Source organism: Lissotriton helveticus, chromosome 1_1 (genome assembly GCF_964261635.1).
Source record: "Lissotriton helveticus chromosome 1_1, aLisHel1.1, whole genome shotgun sequence".
NCBI classification, from domain to species: domain Eukaryota; kingdom Metazoa; phylum Chordata; class Amphibia; order Caudata; family Salamandridae; genus Lissotriton; species Lissotriton helveticus.
This window is the reverse complement of record NC_136057.1, coordinates 194,353,873-194,376,138: the sequence shown is the minus strand read 5'-3', so window position 1 is coordinate 194,376,138 and position 22,266 is coordinate 194,353,873. Positions and strand designations below refer to the sequence as shown.

Here is a 22,266-nt window from a genome sequence, read left to right as displayed (position 1 = left end):
GGGTACGCATGATCTTTTACCTGGACGACATCCTGATCATGGCTCAGAGTGCAGAACTGGTCTAGCACCATCTGCGGATGACGATGTCTCTGTTGCAGAGTCTAGGCTTTGTGATCAACCGCACCATATCTGCTTTGACCCCCATCGCAGGCGACATAGTTTCTGGGGTTTGTGATAGATTCCCAGTCAGCTCAACTAAGCCTTACCAAGGCGAAGTTGAAAAATCTCAAGAAGGAGCTCACTGCAGTTCTCAGCAAACAAGTGGTTTCTCTCAGACTTATAGCCAGAGTAGTAGGGTCATTGGCCCCGTCCATTCAGGCAATTTTCCCAGGCCCACTGCATTACATAGCACTGCAAAGGGTCAAGAATCAACACTTACAGAAGGGTCTGTCATATATAGATCTGGTACCATTATCACAAGAAGTGAGAGACGAGATGCAGTGGTGGCTGGGACATGTGGAAGCGTGGAACAGCAGAGCGATATTCGGTTCACAACCCGAGGTTATCCTTGAATCCGACGCCAGCCGTTGGGGTTGAGGAGCGCATTGTGGAGACATTTCCACAGGCGGAAGATGGTCTCCCCAAGAAATATCACTACACATCAATTGTCTAGAACTTCTAGCGGGTTCCTTTGCGATTCGGACTCTGTCACCCAAGCAAACTTCCTGTTGTATCCTTCTTCGGATGGACAACGTTTCAGCGGTGAAGTGCATAAACAAGTTAGGGGGAACGCGATTGTCCCTGTTAGTGGAGATTGTCAAGGACTTCTGGCACTATTGCCTGAATCAGTAGATCACAGTAATAGCGGAGTACATTCCGGGCCAATCCAACCTCATAGCGGATTGGAATTCCAGACACCTCAGGGATTACAGCGATTGGAAGTTGCATCCGAGTATATTCCAATGGTTACAGGAACTTTGGGGTCCTTGTCAGACTGACCTGTTTGCTTTCAGACTCAACCGGCAGCTTCCCAGCTTCTTCAGATGGAGGCAGGACCCATCGGCGAAGGTGACAGATGCCTTCCTTCAGGATTGATCGGGGGCATTGAATTATGCGTTCCCACCTTTCCTTCTAATTCCCAGAGTAACGTCACACATTCTCAAGCAACGAGGGGAGGTGATTTTGTTGACGCCCCTGTGGAGATCGCCACCCTGGTTCCCGGTGTTGTAGGAAATGAGCTGCGATCTTCCCAGGATGCTTTCATGGTCGACGTCCCTACTCCTGGGACCTGACATGGAACAGCATCTGTTGATTTCAGAAAAACGGTTGTCACTGATGGCATGGCGGCATTCCGGCAACAGTGGGATTTGCCGGGCTTTTTGGCGACAGCTTCAGCCTTCATCAAGCAGGCTTGGGCCCCTTCAACTAGGAAACGGTACTCTTCAGCCTGGAAAGGTTGGATGGGTTGGTGCTTGGAACGGCACCTGGATCCTGTGGGGGCAGGACTTCCCGATATTGTAAATTTTCTATCAGAGAAGGCAGCCGGGGGTTTGGCTTATCGTTCAGTAAATAACTTTAGATCTGCCATCCCGGCGGGTCATAGCCAAATAGATGGGAAACCATGCACCCTATGATAGGTAAACTTCTTAAGGGCATAAGGGTGGCTAATCCCCCTAAGCCCAGATACTCAGGCATATGGGATGTGTCTTTAGTCATTTCCCTCTTCAACAGTTGGCCAGAGAATAATCTTCTATCCAGGAAACAGTTGTTTGCCAAATTGGCGATGCTTCTATGCCTGTCAGCATGTAGGCGTTCCTCAGACGTGCTGTCCCTGGACATTACAGGTATAGTATTTACTCTGGAAGGAGTTTTTTTTACTATCATTGAGTATAATGCCTTTACTATCAAACCACTTCTGCGCTGGCTTGACATTCGTCGGGCGCTTTTTACTGGGAACTACAAACAGAGTACCAATCTGATCTATAGTATCAACATAGATTGTTACTGCCGCCACAGACCCAGCCACGTCCTTACATGCTGCAGAAAGCCTTAAGGTCTGCTCACTAAGGATTTCTTCCAATGCACTTAATCTTTGCTCGTCCACAGTAAACTTTGGCCACTTGAGAAACCTATTACAATTGGATGGTACAACTGTCTTGGTTAACAATCTCGAACTAGTGGAGGGGGTGTACTCCTTCCTCTGCCACAAATCCACCATTGTGAGGGACAAGGGGTTATGGTCACTGTCTACTGATGGTATAATGGCCATACCTTCCACTAACTTCCATGCCCTCCTATCCACCATTATATAATCAATTCTACTTTCACAGGAAACCCTGTTATATGTATTTGCCCCCCCCACACACCCCAGCATCAGAGGTAGTGTGCCCATTTACAGCTCTTAGTCCTGATTCTATCATTAAGGCATTCAGTTGAATGACAACCGGTGACCATCTCTTCACAGCATAAGCGACAGAGATGGAATGCCCCATCTGGCATCTTCCTCATAAACTCCAAGAATGTTGTCTGCTGCCAGAGGCTCGAACGAATAATTTAGGTCGCCAGCGACCAGAACTAAGGAATCAGAAGGACGCAACTGGAGCAAATCAGAGAGAGCAGAAATGGTGGAGGATTTCGCCCCCCCTTGGGTGCCTCTAGCATATACATTAAAAAATTCCCAAGTAATAATACCATTCATACCCTTGATGGAAAGTCTCATAACATCTAGTGTTGAACAAGTATGGTGAGAAATCTTAAGGTTAAAGTCTGCCCTTACCCATGCCATGAGTCCTCCAGAGGGACGACCTCGACCAACCGAGATAGCAGGTACATGAAAACAAGAGAAGCCTGGCTTATACAGGGGTTCGAGACACCAAGTTTCCTGAAATAAGCACATATCATACCCATCAATAAAATCATTCCAATCCGGTAATGAGAGCTTATTTCGCAGACCCGCCACATTCCACGAAACAAGTTTAAAGTTATTGATGGGATCATTACAGGGGATTAGAGCACATGGAGATTGATATAAATCCTGACTAATGATGTTATTAGCCCTCAGAGGCGCTGTAACAGGAATTGGTAACTCAGGGCCCAGAGACTGAGATGGTACAGAGGGAAAGGGGGAGCGACTACCCAGGGGATAAAAGGAACTAATCGATACTCCTACTCTATCCTGAAGTCAGTCAACAGCCTCCAAACAGTTGAAACAATTTTGGATGGGGATAGGGTCCAAGGATAAAAAAGGCCTAGGCCAACACCCCTGGGGTGGCCCCCTCCCATTCCGCTGCACTAATGTCCAGCCATCTGCTAATGGAGTGAAATGACCTGGGGGATAAAAATAAGTCAGTGGAAGAGAGCGGATGGTCGCTCCTGGGCTGGCGTATCTCCAGTTACAAATGTACTCGCCAGTTATGGGGTCATTAAAGTTAATCAGAATGCAATCCCCCCCTTATATTTTAAGCCAAATTGCCAACCCAAGGCACCCTCCGAACCATAAGTATTTTACACACTATGTGTGAAGGCAGTGGTCTGTTTATGTTTAACCAATGGACAACCCTGTTCCTCAGTGTTGTAGGGGACTCCTCATGCTTACCCAATTCTGGAACCCCTGCCAGAATTACCACAAATGGACATACTTCCGGGGGTAGATTTAAGATATTTTTCCACTTGGGAATCTGGGCTGTGGGGACCCCTCCACCCTCGCTGTCCTGAGGTACATTATGCTGGCAAGGTTTACTTACATTGGCAGCTGCTGAACCCTTGTTAAGGGGTCAACTGGAGCCTTATGGACAGCATTCAATGCTACCGCGTCCTTGAGGACAACCGGAGCATTTGTTCCTCTGGCTTTATCTAGTAATTGGGTAGCCATAGGAGTAGCATCCTTTAATAAGGAGTCAGCGATTCCCTTAAAGTCACGCTCGATCCGTTTTAAGTGCTGTTCAATCTTGCTCATTCTATCCTCCAGTGGATGTAAGAGAAGTCTAAGTGTATCATATATAACAGTTGACTCGGGGTCCGTCACCCCTGCCCTGTCGCCTTGGCTTAACCTCCCACTTGCGGCCTGATGCACCGATCTAGTGAGTGTTGGCTCAACTATAGATGAAACTAGGCTTGCAGAGTCACCCACAACGGGCTGCTCCAATGTAGCTGGAATTACTCTGATATTTTTTGGGGCTTTCTTTTTCTTTCCACCATTGTTAATTGACAGCCCTTGCTTATACTTAGGAATTGCCCCAGGGTCTCTCTCATGCAGTTGTCTAGTATTGTATACCTTAACTACATTGGGCACAGTGGGCAACTTGTGGGGAGATAGCAATAGCGATTCAGAAACTGTGGACTGTTCCCCAGAGGAAACTTGGGATGTATCACAAGGTGGTAACTGTAAAATGGGGAGTTCTATAATTGGCAATGCACCAATACCACTATTAAGGCCTTGATGGACAGGAGTCTGCGCATTGGCAATATGTCCCATTGAAGACCTTCTTGCATTGGCGAGGTCCTGGGAAACTCGTCGCTCCATTATCGTGATCCCCTCATCGATAACACAGCTCATCCTCGTTATAAACTGGTCCATGGTTCCCGTGAGGTTAGCAGTGTCCGCTCTCCCCTTGGCCTCCTTAGGGGGCATGAATATAAAAGCGGCAAGTCTGTAACAATAATTAAATACAATGTACTCACAAGTCAAGGCCACATATAAGCTTAAAGAGGGGTCGCCCGTTCCGTCCTAATCCGGGCTTGAACGGGCTTAAACGGGCCAGCCCTTGGCCCGGGCTTTGCCCAGAGACGCTCCCGCGCAGCGGGGGCCTTAGTCAGCTTTAAATTACGTATTACGTCCTGTGGGTGGGGCAGCCGGGCAGTGCAAACCAGGTGATGGCTGCCGAGCAGGGACTCCTGGGAGATTGAGTCCCTGCAGCGCCGCTCTCAAGGCTGCCTTGATGGTGGAAAAACACCCCCACAACGTCCTGAGCAGTGAGTGCTCAACACACCAGCAACTCCCGCTGACAACACACCCGAAGCGGCACCCGCGGAGCGGGTGCGGCGAGAGGTAGGCAAAAGGGCAGCAAAAAGAAGGGCAAAGGTTCCTCCAGGAGTTTTCAACAGTGTCCCGATGATGGGGGGCTGTGGCGGGTAATTTATATCCAGGTGGCATCCTGTGGGCGGGGCAGCCGGGCAGCGCAAACCAGGTGATGGCTGCCGAGCAGCGACTCCTGGGAGAGTGAGTCCCTGCAGCGCCGCTCTCAAGGCTGCCTTGATGGTGGAAAAACGCCCCCACAACGTCCTGAGCAGCGAGTGCTCAACACCCCAGCAACTCCCGCTGACAACACACCCGAAGCGGCACCCGCATAGCGGGTGCGGCGAGAAGTACGCAAAAGGGCAGCAAACAGAAGGGCAAAGGTTCCTCCAGGAGTTTTCAACAGTGTCTGCCTTTACTAGTAATGATAAGTTATGTGTTGTCCAATGTTTGAAAACATATGAGGAATGTACTCGGTCTTTGAGACCAGAAGGTGCCAATCAACTTTTAATTGCTGTACAAAAACCTTTTAAGCCTGTGTCAGCTCCGACTATAGCCAGATGGCTTCGGTACATTATGAAGGATGCTGGTATTGACACTCAAATGTTAGGAGCACATTCAGTGCGTGATGCTATGGCATCAAACTCCTATATGCTAGGATCTAATATTCAGGACATCATGTGTTGTGCTGATTGGTCGTCAGAATCGACTTTCAAACAGTTATAAGCTGGTGGGAGACATGACATCTGTTGTTTTTGATAAAAGGTTAAACTAGCATAATCCGAAGCCTCCGGTCCTGTAATAGAATCAAAAATTTACTAGCATTCGCGCCAAGAATGTTCAATTCTATTAAGGACACGGAGGGGAGGATTATCCCACCCGGCTATGTGACAATATGATTGTTCATGCTTAACCCACCCGTTGATGATAATAAAAAAATGACTTTTATAATAAGCAGATTTTAAGGGTTGTTCATATTTGTTTTTTCTAGGTGCAGATAAAAAATCTGAATAGCAAAGAAAGAGGAGGAAGAGACTATGCTCAGGACTCTTTTGGGGAGCTAAGGAGGCGTGACAGATGCTAAGCATCATGGAAAATGTAGTTTATATTCTTTGATATTCACTAATTGTGTGTTTTCATTGGCTGCTGTGTTTTACAGTAAAGAGAGAGATTGCAGAATCCTCGCCTCAGTGTCCTTAATAGAATTGAAAATTCTTGGTGCGAATGCTAGCAAATTTTTGATTCTCTCAATGGAGTTAGGATGCACTGGCTTGCGTCAGACTAACTTCTGAAGTGTGTTAATAAGTTTGTAGCCTTAGTCATAATATACAAAACGTATATTGTACGTCTCAAGTGGTCATTTATTCAAGTTTTACTTTTTTGTTTCACAATACAGCCCTAAAGGCTCATTTTCGGTTTTTTCATGCACAGGAACTCGAGGATGTCGTTGGTAACCTTTGAACCACCCTTAGCTCAAGTGAGGGAGAGGGGGCGGGGCTTTGAGCAGGAAGGACACATATCCCACACTTCCTTGTACAAGCGCTGTCCTTCCCAGAATCCATTGCGCAACAGATGCATATCTACAAAGCCTTCTGCAAAAGCTTGTCAATCATCCTTCGATACATGTGCCAGCACATTTAAAAATTGACTGTTGTCCCAGCCCCACTGGCACTAAAGGCATGGCTATATAAATCTGTAAAATAAAAATAAAAATTGAAGACCTCTGCTCTACAGGGATCTCTAATAAGAGCCTATGGTAATGTACCTTATACTCCTGACTCTACAGGGACATCTAGTAGTATCCTGCAGTACTGCACCCTTGTGTTGCTGACACTACAGTTAAATGTTACTTAAATTGTTGAGTTGGAAAACCCTCTATCTCATCTGCAGCTTATTTAGTAGTGGAGGGTTAAATGAACAAGCAATGACAAAGCCAAGAAGCCTCGACTTGTCAAATATGTATATTCAATAGTATGTAGTCATAAATAAATGTATTCAAGTGCTGAGGGCGTGACAATGAAAAGCTGAGTGCCAAACGATATGTACAGTGCAGGTAATACAGAGATGGTCAATAGATTGCTAAATCTATCACAAAAACTCGTGTCTAATAATGTTGGGATTTAAAACTTTCCAGACAATCCCCCTCCCACAGATGGTTTTGTCCTTCCTACCTACAATGGCAAACATTCCAGTTTCTCAGCAGCACATAGGAAAATAGTCGTAATAAATGTGTGATTAGTACAGTTGCTCTAAATAATGTGAATGGACCACATTTAATTTTCTGACAATTGAACCCCACAGCTGCTGAGCATTTTCCACCCTCAGTGCTGAGCACTTTTTTTTTATATTTGTGGCACTTTGCAATTAGGCCTTCATTACTGTTTGTTTGTTTTTTTACCGTAAAAGGTATCCAGGCCAAATATGGGTGCTTTTACCCACATCTTGGGGATCCTAAGGTTTGTGAATTCCCCTAGAAGGAACTGAAAAAATAGCCAAAATATAGTAATTGTTGTTGCTGTTGGTAAAATGGGAAGAAAGTGCTGTGAAAGAAAGCTTATGTTTTTATTCCTATGAACGGCATCTACAAAAGATTTGTTGTCTAAGATCGCCATCTTCCCAGCTTTCTGGAACAGGCAGCATTGTAAAAGAAAAATAATTATTTTTAACCATGATTTTTCCATTTCTCTAACTTGCAGTCTTTTGTTTTTTACGCTTTTAACCTACTTGCCGTTTGAGGCAGAAACAGGTGTGTAACCCATTGGTGAGCTTGGAAAGGCATACATTTCTGAAAACTAGAGAAAATTCTGTATTCAGCAAAAGTTCATTTGGGTACATTTCTCATGGTTTTCCAAAAGCTACTAATTATTGAACAGAAAAAATAGTGAAAATAAGTAGGAGAAAATAGCTATTGATGATAATGTTTTCATTTTTTGCTCTGGTGGTTGATTTGCAAAGTAACATACCATTGTGTCTGTCAGACCATTCTGTACTCAGGGATATATATAAGGGCAGATTTATGAAGGCCTTGCGCCACGTTTACGCCGCTGTTGCGTCACGCAAGGCGGCGTAAACGTGGCGCATCCCTACGAACGATTTACAACGTGACGCATCTAGGCAGATGCGTCACGTTGTAAAGCCCTGCGCCGCTTGTGGGCGTTCCGGCGCAGGGTGGGCGTTCCGGGGCAGGTGCGCCTCGCAAAAGTGGCTGAGTGAAATCTATAAGATTTCACTCAGTCACTTTCAGGCCAATGCTGCGTCAAAAGCCTGTGCCTGCTTGAAGCAGGCGTAGGTCTTGATGCAGCATTGGTCACATAGGGCACCCCCGAGCCTTGCTGGAGCTGCGTCGCGCTTGCGACGCAACTCCAGCAATGCGCCGCCTTTACGGCACAGATGCGTCACGCATCTGTGCCGTTTTTGCCCCATGGTGCGTCACATTGTAAATGCGGCGCACCATGGGTGGCGGAGCTGTGGCGCACTGTGGCGCACATTAACTGGCGCATCCCTGGGGATGCGCCAGTTAACATAAATCTGCCCCATAGTCTTTGTTGGTTGTCCAAGAACACATTACCCACAGCCAACAACTGAGGTGTAGCTTGTAATGATTTTTCATTGTGTTTCGACCATGCAGAAATTCATATGGTACAATCTAATGAGTGAAATGAAGGAGATCTATGTATTTTTTAAATGTCCACAAGATAGTTTAGGAACAGTGGTTATTTGCACAACTCCAAATTTGGAGTTACCCATAGTATAGTAATTCAGAGGGTATTTTGCACAATGTGATCTTTCTTGCACACTGACTTCCATTTGGAAGGCAAAAATTGAGAAAATTCCATTCATAATCATAAATGTTATACTTATAGGTATTCTGTTTACCCGCATCTCTCACGAAAGAAAAACGCTACTTCATGTGTGTTGTTGGGCCAGGAGCCCTTGAAACACAAGGGAAACTTCAGAAATCTGCAGGGATACTCAAAATTCATACCACCCACCATTGTTACGCTTCTCCCGATAAAAACAGTGCCTCACTTGTGTGGCTGGGCCTAGTGCACGTAGCAGGAATAGATTAAACCAGGGACCATGGGAATCTTGGGTGTCTAGTTTTCAGAAAGGTCTAGGGGCCTCATTTATGGGTTTTCTGCTGTGGGGAGTGCAACAGGCCTTGCTGCTGCGCTGTCCAACTGCAAAACAAAAAGGGCAGGAATACACCGTATCTGATGGATACGATTGGTATTCCCAAAATAGACCTTGGCGTTCAGCTAATGCCAATCTGATGCCGGTGGTCAGGATTAAAAAGATTATCTGGGGGGGGGAGGAGTTTCTGCTATAATACCATCAAGGAATGGAACTCCCTTCCACTATATCTCAGAAAAATTCCCTCCCTTCTTGAGTTCAGAAAACAACTGAAGACCTGTGTTTTTTTTAGCAGCAGTAGCCCTTAGCACAGTATGTAGCACTGGAAGCGCCAAGACACCTGAGGGTATACATGTGCATTTATTTAACATAAACTTAACATAACAGATTAGATGATATAAGGCCCATTACTGTCCTTTTCCCTTGTCCGGCGCACAATGGGCTACCGTGTGCCAACGCAGGCACCTTTACACCACGGTGCAAGGGCACCTGCATTGCGGGATGATTATATTTGTGCAGGAAGGAAAACCTTCTTGCACAAAAACAATCACAAGATATTTCTCTTCGTTGTGCCTCTCTTACCCCTCCCCTTGGGAGGCGTAAGTGTTTTGCACTGCCTCATACTTACGATTTCTCAGAAATCTGGGGCTGTGTCAAAAAGCACATATTTATAAGGCCATGTAAAGCCACGTAACATGGCTCTATGTGGCCTTATAAATATGCCGGTGGCACATTGAGCCACTGGAACATCAAAAAAGTGATACTCCGGCGGCGCAAATGAAGCCCTGGATCTGGTGGCCAGATCCACTAAGCTCTTCGGCTGTGCCAATGATTGCAAACTGAGAAAAGAAGGAATGCGGAAATGCAACAACATATCATGCTCAGAGTCAATGGGACAGAATCCCCTTGGGGCTTGTGCATAGTACCCATGGGCCCAGGAACTCCCCTAGTAACTTGTTTATTGGTTGGTAGCCCTTTGTGTGTGCACCCACAACATTGCAGGGAAACTACAATGCAGCCATATCTTTGTAATAGCTGATTTGGGAGTTACAATATTGTAAGGAAATTTAATATGAAAGAATGTCAAATTCTTTAAGAAAGTTTATTAATAGCTAAATACATATTTGTTGAGAAGCATATTACCATTTAATAACTATTAGAAAAATTGTGGTTATACAATATTAAAACAATGTCATTATAATAATTGGCATTTAAAAATGTATAACATTTTAAAATAGGTATTAAAAAACATTTATAAAAATATTTTATTTTTGTATACAGTCACAGAAAACAATTGGCAAGTGTTTTAGTTAAGTGAGAGAAGAGATTTTCGTAGATTTACAGAAATAAAATGTGGGGCCTCATTTATGAAAAGTGATGCATCGCTACATGAAAATAACGATGCATCACTTTTCATTGCACCCTCCTTGTGACGCCAATGATGCGTCACATTTACAGTATGACGCATCATGTCGCAAGGAGTTACAGATACGTCTGTATTTCTGACGTATCTGTAGTTGCAAAAATGACGCATTGCTGGAGTGTGTCACAAAAGTGACGCAACTCCAGCCATGGGTCATTACACATGACCATGTCCCATGTTATATGTTCCTGCATCAGTCTTACACCTGCCATGAAGCCGGCGTAAGATATTGATGCATTTACGTCCTAGAAGTGGTGCTGTAAAATCTTATAGTATTCACTGTGTCACTTCTACAACCCTTTGTTGTGTCAGAACTCCCCCCCTGCATAACTTATACCTCGAGCAGGTATAATGTGGCGCAGGGGTTTACAAAGTGGCGCATCTACCTAGATACATCACTTTGTAAATATGGCGCAACATGGCATATTTTTTATGCCACTGGTGCGTCACAAAAAATGATGAACCGGCGGCACGAAAGTGACGCAAGGGCCCATAAATAAGCCCCTTGATTTTATTGAATACACAAAGGCAAGTATTATGCATTCTTTTCTTGTGTTTACTCTATCAGCAGCCACGATAAAACATACTACATTACCCATGAAACCTAGAGAAAAAGAACTACCAATTGGTGTCACAATGCTAACTACCAGTTCTCTACAAGCTACCCTACAAACCGCTTGAGTTGGTGCAACAAGTACTCTTTTCTCATGGGAGCAGATCAAAAGTTTTGAAACATACAAGCAATAAATAGAATAACCATAAAAGCCATCTGAAAAGTAAAGAAATCTTTAAGTTCATAATAAATACTTTGTGTTGCATGTGAAAGGAGGTAAGGAAACTACACAAGGAAGATCCTGGTCAGTTCAAAACTAATCAAATCTCAAACGACAGTTGGCACCAGAAACATGATCCTCTGATAATCCATACTAAGTTGATTGATTTGTAGCTCCAATAGGTGCTAGAAAAGAGTAATGAGGGGAAACTTAGCAATTGTGGTAGAATAATCCTTATCTCAGTGTCTTTAATAAAATACTGTCTTTCACTAAAGTTAAGAAAATCTTTATTTCATTACAAGACCAGAGGCTCACATAATGCTTGTTTAAAGCATAGATATAATACAATTAGAAATATGAGGAATGGGTTTGTAACAAAAGGTTCTAAAAGTGGCAACATTAGACCAATCAGCTGGTCCAAGAATGGCCACCAACACTGCTCCAACCCAGAGGGCTTGTAAGGCTGTAGTTTCCCTTGTGGAGTGAGCCTCGAAAGGAGATGGGTCAATGCCCGCTAAATTCAGTATTCATTTAAACAAACAAGCCAAACTGGGAGAAAAAAACTGATTTGTAAGTAGTTCTCAAATAGATGATGAGTTGGGTTTGAGGAGGATGTTCTCCAATCATTGTTTTTCTGAATATACTCTTTTAAACAATTTTGAGCTTTTGTTGATGAGGAAAAGAAGGATAGAAAACTGATATTGCATTTGTTTTTTGTTCTTCTTCTGACCTGGAATAGGCACCAGAAGGAGTATATTGAACTAAAGACACATCTAAAGCTTTAGCACCAGAAAGACGTTTCAAAGGGGTGTGGCTTCGGAGCCTCGGCTGATTGCCGCTGTTCCCGGGAGCTCAAGACGTGAGGTTTCGGGATGGCTCCGGGCTCCTATTTCTTCTCCTGAACCCTGAAACCGCTTAAAACAGAGGTCGGAACCAGTGCTGAACCTAATGAGGACACAGGGAGAGCGCAGGGTGAGCCCAGTGCCTATATTTTAACCTATTTAGAGCTGTGTTTCAGCGAAACGTTGCGACTTCCATTTTGTTTTTCGGCGCGCTCGCGGTTTCCCGCCTGAACGCTGCGAGATACTATTTCCTCACAGAAAATACTCACTCCTTACAATGGCACCATTTTTTCTTTGATTTTGACCAGTCTGTTATTCTTTGGACTGCCAACATTTATTCATTTATGTTGCTGCCTCCTGGTTTCACATAGCCTCCTTATATAGCAACCAAGTTGGTTCTTAGTGTCCTGCTTTCGCCCATAAATCATATAAGGTGGTTTTCTTCTTGCTGTTCTTCATGGCAATGCCTCGCAACAACTGCAGTGGGTCCCTTTACTCCAATGAGGCGGGTTTGGAAGATTTTAACCCGTTTAACGTCCTACAAGATCCCATAGAAGATACTATTAGTGAATCTGCTGGTTCTAAGGGATCTGTTTCATCCAACTCCCATCTAGGGGCAAAACAAGGTACCAAAATCCCCTCTGCGTCCACGTCTACATCTGGCAAACGTGTAAAAGTGAATCCACCTTCTCCTGCTAATTTGTTATCTTCAATATCTATAGAGCTCATTCTTGATGAAATGTGTGCTCTCAAGCCGCATATGGAGGAAACGAATACCCGACTACAAAATTTGGAGGCCAACTGGTCGCTCACTACGCATTTATGGCCTGGCTGAAGGTCTTGAAGGCCCCAATCCAGTCTCCTTTTTTCAATCTTTCCTGCCAACCCTTCTGGGTCTCCCTGTCAACCCATCTTTGAATATTCAATGTGCACATCGTCTTGGTCAGATCTCTCGTTCTACATCATCTCCTATGAAACCTAGAGGAGGTATTCTGTATTTTCTAGAGTACACTGATTTGCTCAAAGTCCTCCATGCTGCCAAACAATGCGGAAAAATCACCTGGAACGGTTCTTCTCTATTTTTCGCCCAAGATTACACCAAGATAACTGCAGAACGTCGAAAAAGATTCTTGGAGATGAGACCTGCATTACGCAATCTGAATGCTAGATATGGCCTATTCCACCCTTGTCTCTTCAAAGTGACTTATAACAACAAAACAACTACTTACGAAGATCCTGCGCTACTACAACAATTTCTGAACAGTTGCAGAGTGGAATCCATGGAAATACCTCAGCCATGAAATACTTATACTTTACAACATGATATTGTTTGTTGTTTGTTGCGTTTCTTATTATTAGTCTCACTCCTTTTGTATTTTGTAGTATGTGTCATTTTGTATATTGGTATGTTCTTAGTATGTGCCTGGTTAAATAAGCTTCTTTCTTCTCCATTTATCAGGTTGCAGGTTTTGTGGTCCCTCACCGCTTTTCTTCAATTTCCTGGAAGTTGTCTCTCTCCTTGCCGTCTCGTTTTGGAGTCTTCCGTTCAGCATTTGATCTCCCTTATGTGGCTCCACCATCCCCGTTCGTATTGTTTTCCTGTGGTATGTCTTTTGTTACAGTATTTTTTTCATTGAATGTTTCTTCTGTTTTGTTCCTTCATTTTCTGTAATGTCTTTCCCTTTTCTTTTTTCCTGTATACTCTTGCTTCTTACCCTTTTTCTCAGTTTTTTTTCTTTTCAGGTATTCTCCTTAGCTCTTACTTCAACTTATCTAGCTTCCTGTTTTTCATTATTTAATTTTTCTTTACTTTCTCTCATTATTCTCCCTCTATTTCGTTATACTTCCTTGCAATGTACCATATGAACTTTTATTAGTTACTCATGTATATATTTGATTTTCTACACATTTTTAGATACAATTTAGAGTTTTAGATGTCACAAAAAATAGTATCTTGGAATGTTAAGGTTCTGGGTTCTCCCATTAAGCGTTCTGTCTTATCTAGCAAACCTAAAAGGTGACATAGTGACATAGTGTTATTACAGGAAATTCATATCAAAGATGCCAAAATTTCAAAATTTCGTCATAATTGGGTAGGCTATGTTTTTGCGTCTCCTGGCTCAGGGAAACATAATGGTGTTGCTATTCTCTGCCATAACGGTTAAATATCCAGCTCATAAATCAAAGATAATGACTCTGATGGCAGGTGGGTTGCAGTGTCTTTGTTGGTTAATAAAATCCCTTTAACTATTTTCAATTTGTATGCTCCCACTATACAAGACAAATTTTTTGGTCTCAGATCCTCTCTTCACTGATGCACTACACTGATGACTATTTTATTTTAGGTGGTGATTGCAATATGATTATGGATCCTTTTTTAGACAGAAAATCTAATTCTCGTTTTTCACCCTCACCCATCCACACTCAGTTTACCTCCACTATATCTCAAAGATCTCTTGTTGACTCTTGGAAGCTTTGTCACCCCACGCTACAAGAATACACATATTTTTTACATGTTCATTCTTCCCAATCCCGGATAGACTATCTTTATATTTCCAAAGCCTTGACCAGCACATCCTCCAGTCCGACATAGGTTCTATTTTAATCTCTGATCATGCTCCAGTTTCATTACATCTAGATTTACTCTCCCCCATAAAAGGTACTAGGAGGTGGAGGTTTAATAACTCTCTCCTTTTAGACACAAAATTCACGACAGCTTTCCTTGATTTTGCATCCCTGTTTTTTGCAGATAATGAATCTCCTCAGATATCCCCTCAATTGTTATCGGACACTTTTAAAGCTGCCTCTAGAGATTTCATTATTTCTTTTGTTGCCAAAAAACAACGCTTCGCTGCCCAATCTATAACAACACTTACTACACAAATTAAACAATTAGAACATTCTTATTATTTAACTAAGAGTCAATCTGATTTGACTAAACTCATTAAGGCCAAACTTTCTTTCAATAAACTCTATACAGATTCCACTAATTTATATCTACTTAAATCTAGTGCCAAATATTACAGCGCACAAAATAAAGCTGGCAACCTCCTTGCAAATTATCTCAAAGTTAAAAAAGAACGGACAAAAATAGATTCTATTGTAACCTCTTCCAACACTACAATCCATAAAGACGAGGATATTTTGTCGGAATTCACTAACTTTTATCAACAACTGTATACTCCGGAATCTCCTCCTCTATCAACTGACATTAATCACTATTTATCTCCCATCCCCTCAACCTCGTTACCAGGAGTAGACTTTTCCTCCTTGGAAAAGGATATACTTCCTAAAGACATTTAGGATTCCATTCAGACACTTAAAAAGGGTAAGACCCCTGGGCCTGATGGATTCACAATTGAATTTTACTCACATTTTTCCAATCTACTAGTTCCCAAGTTTCATCAATTATTTTCATTTTTTATAGCATCCAAGAAATCTGAAGGTTCCTTCCAGGAGGCTTTGATTTGCCTTCTTCCCAAAGAAAATAAGGATCACACTTTGTGTAAAAATTATAGTCCTATTTCCTTAATCAACCTTGATTATGCGATATTCGCGAAAATTCTCACGCTCCATCTGGATAAAATTTTACCACAATTAATTGGTAAAGAACAATGCAGTTTCATCAAGGACTGTCATCTTTCTGATAATATGCATCTCTTTTTTAATGTTCTTAGTAAATCCCATTCTTATAATCACTCATTGGCTGCTGTTGTACTAGATGCTGAAAAAGCGTTTGATAGAGTGAATTGGCAATTTATATTCTCAACTCTTGTTTGGTTTGGTTTTGGCCCAAAATTTCTTTCCTATATCTCGTTATTGTATTCCTTTCCTAGATCCTTTATCTTAGCCAATGGTCTTGTTTCTTCTTCGTTTCCTCTTTTCTGAGGTGTCCGACAAGGATGTCCTCTCTCTCCCCTCCTCTTCATTCTAGCATTAGAACATTTTCTAACAAAACTTCGAATGAATAAGACATTACTGCTTTCCCTTATGGAGATAAACATTTAAAATTTTCTGCTTATGCAGATGATATCCTTCTATTCATTTCCAACCCCCAGACATCTATTCCAGCTTTCCTATCAGAAGTTTCGAATTTTGCAGTGGTATCGGGTTACAAACTTAATGTTGATAAATGTGAAATTCTACCTCTAAATAAGTTTTACTTTCAAGCTTATTTCTTGGTTTGTCTTTTCATTGGAGTTCCACTAAAATCAAATATTTAGGTTTATGGTTCACACCCTCGATTAAGGATACTGTAGCACTTAATATAAAAAATGTACAAACAACTTTAAAAGATTCTACAACACGATGGCATCCCTTGTTCTTATCCTGGTGGGGAAGGCTGGATTCTATTAAAATGATGTTAGTCCCAATAATTTTATTTTTCCTCTCCAACCTTACAGTTAATATCCGGAACTCCTGTTATAAAAATATCTACTCTACTTTATCTCGATTTTTATGGCAAAACAAGAAAGCTAGGATGTCTTTCTCCAAACTTAAATGTCCTAAACATTTGGGTGAGGTCAATTTTCCAGATTTTTCCTCTTAACACACTTCATTTTTTCTTACTCATTCTGTTTCTTTGTTATCGGAAAGTATGTCTGATACTGCTTCTCAGCCGTTGTGGGTAGAGATTGAATCCTCCTTCATTCACCCTTTTACTTTTGAAGAGTGTGTCTCTTTATCACATATCCCAAAGAAGATGTCTCTCCCTATTCTGAAAAATTCCAGAAAAAAATGTCTTCCCCTTTTTCTAGTTGGTCTAGATGATCGTTCAAGATTCTAACAATCCCCTATTTGGTATAACCCGCTTAATAAAGTCAGAAATAGAACTCTTTTTTTGAAAGAATGGAAGGATCTTGGCCTTACTTGGACTCACCAACTTTTTCAAGAAGGTGTTTGTATTCCCTTCTCTATGCTCAAATCTCACTTTTTCCTTCCATTATCCTTCTACCCCAAATATAAGGTATTAGTACAGCAGCTCAAAATAGTTATGATACCCTCACACTTTCCATTACTCAAAGCAAATCTCCTCTTACTCTTCCTTTTTTATTCTCATCTTCCTTCGCATCCCAAATTTATAAAAAAAATACGAGATACCTCTATCACTCGAGATAAATCTAAGATATGATTGGGAATTGGACTTAGAGGATTCATTTTATATCCTAACCTGGCACAACATTTGGTCCAAAATAAGGAGGTCTTCTAGGGCAGCTTACACAACTCAAACTTTATTTTTTAATTATAATAGACTTTTGATCACTCCTGCCAAATTACATACAATAGATCCCTCTTTTCCCTCTACCTGCTGGTCCTGTTCGGCTGCAGTAGCAGATCTTAAACATATGCTTTTCACTTGTCCAATGATCCATACGTTTTGGTCCAAGGTATGGCAACAAATAAATAACATTTTCTCAACTCAGTTCCCCTTTACTTTTTCACAGATTTTTCTAGTTAGTCTTTCTGTGGTATGGTCTTCCTCTAATATTACCACTTCCATTGTTGACTTACTTATAGCTGTAGCATTTCAACAAATCACTAAATCATGGAAGAATACCTCAAATGTCTCCTTTCAAGCCTCTTGGTATGGTATTTGCTATAATCACAGATTAGACAGGACCTATGTTCACCCTATTACACTCGCTATCAAAAGAGATTTGTTATGGTTACCCATTACAAATTTCTTGGACATATCTGCTCAGTCCTTATCTTTACACACGCCTTGTATTGAAGAAGTACCCAAACCTCCTTGATATGAATAATAATTGTTTTGTTTTCTAATGTATTTTATCTCTTGGTTATTTTATAAAGGTCTATTAGAGGATCTAACATATACTACTTGTTACATTTTGAATGCAAAGATGTATTATAATATTTGACTCTCTCTCCCCCTTCCCGTCCTTTTTCTGTTTCTCTCCCCGGTTTCACTGTATCACTTTAATTTTTTGCACTATGTTGTATATTGATATTGTATTCTATTGTTATTGGGCCTGATTCACAGAACTAACTTAAGACAAAATCCTAAACTTACTACTTTTGGTATTCACAGAAGTTAGGATTTTGTCTTAAGTTTGTCTCAAAAGCGATACAATTCCAAGCGCAAGCTGCCAAAAGTGTGACTATCGCTGGAAATCCAGCGATAATCGCACAACGTTTGGCGATAGCTTGCTGATAGGGCAAGGCATACTTAGCCATTATATCCACCTTCCATTGGATATAATGGCTAAGTCAGATTGAAAGCAGGCGTAAGGAAAGTAGCGATAACCGTGGTTAGCGCTACTTTTCTTATCGCTATGCTGTTTAGCGTGCAGCTTGTTAATTGGAGAAATGTCGGTTAGCGACATTTCTCACGTTATTTAGGTGTGGCACGCCCGCTTTGAATCTCATTAGAGTTGCAAAGGGAGGCGTAGGGGAAAAGGGTGCTAACATGCGATTATTCATGTTAGCTCCCTCTTGTTAATAGGGTGATAGCTTTATCTCCGCTTTTTTGGCTTTTAAAGCCCTTGTTAATATGCCCCAAAATTTGGTTAAAAGCTTTTTAAACTGTAGGGCGAATATGTAATTCGCTTGTATCTTGAGGATGCAGGGAGCACCAATCTGCCATTGTAATTAGAATGGCTGGAATATACCCTGCTTGTACCTATATTTTCTTTTAAGTGAAATCTCCAAAAGGTTTTTGGCTACTTCTTCGGTGGGTCTCGACTTTGTTCCCCGAAATGGTTGATATACCATACATCCGAGAGATTGTCCATCCCAAAGAGGGTGGAGCAAAAGTCCAAGTATCACAATTAAAATGTGATGAATCTATTTATTAATCAGAGGCACCTTCTCTCGGGAGAGCTGAAGAACCGAGGGCCATATTATCAAGGGATGTATGACGTTACAACGCATACTTTTACAACGCATACCATTACAACGCATTTTTTACAACACAACATCCATTACAACGCATTCCCTTACAATGCATGCCATTACAACGAATATTGTTAAACTACCTTTACAACGCATTCCATTACAACGCATACTACCTTTACAACGCATACCATTACAACGCAAAAATGTACATTGTATGATTGGTAAGTATTGGATAGTGTAGGGGTAAAAATTACTATTCTAACTCCAGGGGGTGCAACAGTAGGGTAAGTGTTGGATAGTGTAGGGGTAACAATTACTATTCTAACTCCAGGGGGTGCAACAGTAGGGTAAGTGTTGGATAGTGTAGGGGTAAAAATTACTATTCTAACTCCAGGGGGTGCAACAGTAGGTTAAGTATTGGATAGTGTAGGGGTAAAAATTACTATTCTGACACCAGGGGTATGCGTTGTAATGGCATGTGTTGTAATGACAGCATTGTAATGACATGCGTTGTAATGGTATGTGTTGTAGTGTCATTCGTTGTAATGGTTGCGTTGTAAGGACATGCGTTGTAATGGATGTTGCGTTGTAAAAGTTTCATTGTAATGGTAGTGCGTTGTAAAAGTTGCGTTTGAAAGGTTGTTTCCCATTATCAAGCAAGGTCGATACATTATCTCCGCTTTTATCGGCAGGAAACTGCTGCTAAAGCGGCGATAATGGGCTTGATAATATGCCCTTGTGAATTCCCATAGGAGCCCAGGTTAACACCAGAACATGGGCTTCTATGGGAATTCACAAGGACAAATTATCAAGCCCATTATCGCCGCTTTAGCGGCAGTTTCCGACTGATAAAAGCGGCGATAATGTATCGCCCTTTCCTGATACTATGATCCTGATTTCTCCATGGTCAATAAGAAAAAACCTATAGACTCAGGTGCATATTAACAACACGTAGCGATAATTAACGCTAAACGCGCTTAGCATGGTTTTTTCTATCACCGGCTATCGCTGGATTTTATCGCCATGACAGCGCTGTATTAACAACTCTTTGCGCATTGGCGATTTAAATGCAGCGATAGCGGCCAAAAACCACTCCAACGCGAGAAATACTGAGATAAATGATCAGCGATAATGGCAGAGCTCGCTGATACTGAAGAGTGGATTTAACTTCACAATCCACCTCCCATAGGACATAATGCTGTCTGCTTTTTTGCAGACGTTAAAATCAGGCGTTAATGGGGGCTTTGCGCGAGTTCCTGCATCACTTTGCGGGCCGGCTGCCGGCTTGTTAATTTGGCGAAGCTGTGTCAGCAGGTATTGCAATGCTGTTTTCCCCAGGAATGCCTACTTTGCATCTAATTAGCAAAGCAAGACGAGGCGCTAGGAAAACTGCTGCTAACATGCGCTAATGCATGTTAGCCGCGCATTGTACATATTGCAAAATTGTGATCGCCGCAATATGTCAGTTGTTAATATGCCTCTCTGAGTCAATAAGAAAGCACAAAAACTTCAAATGTTTCAAATGAATTAAAGCATATTTGTCTATGTTTATTAGAAAACCAAGATTTCCCAGATTGTGTCGGGGGACAGACCTTTACACTGACTGAAGAGGCTGAACAATTAGCATCCGGTATTGATTCCAAGTCAGAGTCACTTTGAGTCTTTTGACTTTTGATGTCTGTAGCAAGAGCCCTGTTCCTTCCTGACTTCATCCTTGTGACTTCTACCTCTTTGCTCATTAGGCTTGGGCTGTGACAAAGGTAATAGCTTGACCAGCTGCTTGCCAATTGATCTGCCAGTAGCTTATTCTCCTTATTGCCTTTTGCGTCATGGCTTGGTGAGTGCCAGGCAACCCTGAACCCTGACCCTGGAAACCGGAGAATGGGAGGTCCCCCTCTGATGAGAGCTAAGACTGAGGACCGAGGTAAGTTGTACACTGGGCTACCCACTGACAAAGCTGAACGTGGAGGACATTGGGTGCCGAAATTGTGTGAGGAAGATTAGGATGAGTAATCCACCCACCCTGCAGCCTTGCCTGTATATGTCCTGGGGGGTCCACCTTGTATGATCTTCCTGGGGTGCTGGAGGTTGAGGTCCATGGCCTCACCGAATGCTGGTGATAGTAGTGGTGAGTAATGGCAAGTAGCAGGAGGGGCAACCTGGTAGTTGCTGGTGTGAATCTGGTGTGAGGCAGTGCAGGGCTTGCAGGGCATTGCTTTGGGAAGGGAAGGAAACAGTTCCAGGGAGGCACGGGCCACAAGCCGCACTGAGGCCTAGCTTGGTCGCCTTTTTTGTTTACATTTTGTTTATTTCTTTTTTTATTAGCTTTAGAAAGTGCAAACTTTGCCCAGGGGCGTCAAGGCGCTACAGAAAGGGCTCAACAGACCGAAGTATCTAGGGCCACGCACTTGAAAGGGTAAACAGCCAAGTCTTCAGGGCTTTATGGAAGAGAGAATGAGTTTCCAGTCCAGAGATTGAGGAGGGAAGGAAATTCTAGAGTTTGAACGCAGCCAAAGAGAAGGCTCGGACCCCTCCCCGCCCCTCTCACTTTCCTAAAACTCGGACCTACAAGCAAATTCTTGCTGGTGGGTCTTAACTGTTTGGAGGGGACATATCTTTGAAAGAGCCTTTTGATGCCTTCAGATCAAGTATTATAGAAAGCCTTGTGAGCAAGGCAGAGAGCTTTAAATGCGATTCTCCAGCCAAGGGGTCACCAATGCAGCTTACTGATGGTATCCGACTCTGAGTGATGTCTGGGTACATCCATCACAAGCCTAGCAGCAGCGTTCTGCACCAGCTGAAGTCGGTGCACGAGCCCCTTGTTGAAACCCAAGTTGAGGGCATTATAATAGTCCAATCTGGACAGCACAAGGGACACAACTGTCTGCTTTCGGGAGGAGAAGGAGAGAAATTGGGAGATCTTTCTCAGTGTCCTAAGAATCCCAAAACTGGTGGAAACCGTTCTACTAATCTGGGGGCGCAGGGAGAGGGGCATGTCAATAATGACACCAAGGGCCCGATTCACAGAACTAACTTAAGACAAAATCCTAAACTTGCTACTTTTGGTATTCACAGAAGTTAGGATTTTGTCTTAAGTTTGTCTTAAAACAGACTTAAGACAAACTTAAGACAGACTTTAGTTAGGATTTTGTCTTAAGTCTGTCTTAAGACAAACTTAAGACAAAATCCCAACTCCTGTGAATATCAAAAGTAGTAAGTTTAGGATTTTGTCTTAAGTTAGTTCTATGAATCGGGCCCCAAGACTTTTAGCGCTAGACCCGGGGC

General features: G+C 42.4%; 1 long non-coding RNA gene across 5 annotated transcripts in view; it reads left to right on the top strand.

The window, feature by feature from the left end:
* LOC144784384 (uncharacterized) overlaps nt 1-22,266 on the top strand; it is a 623,310-nt gene that overhangs the window by 17,468 nt on the left and 583,576 nt on the right. For 4 of the 5 annotated variants that reach the window (XR_013601642.1, XR_013601653.1, XR_013601650.1 and 1 more), the window contains exon 4: nt 13,586-13,730. This is a non-coding gene — a long non-coding RNA (uncharacterized LOC144784384). Of the gene's footprint in view, nt 1-12,023; nt 12,257-13,585; nt 13,731-22,266 lie in introns of all 5 variants that reach the window. The other variant, XR_013601643.1, reaches the window with a different exon arrangement.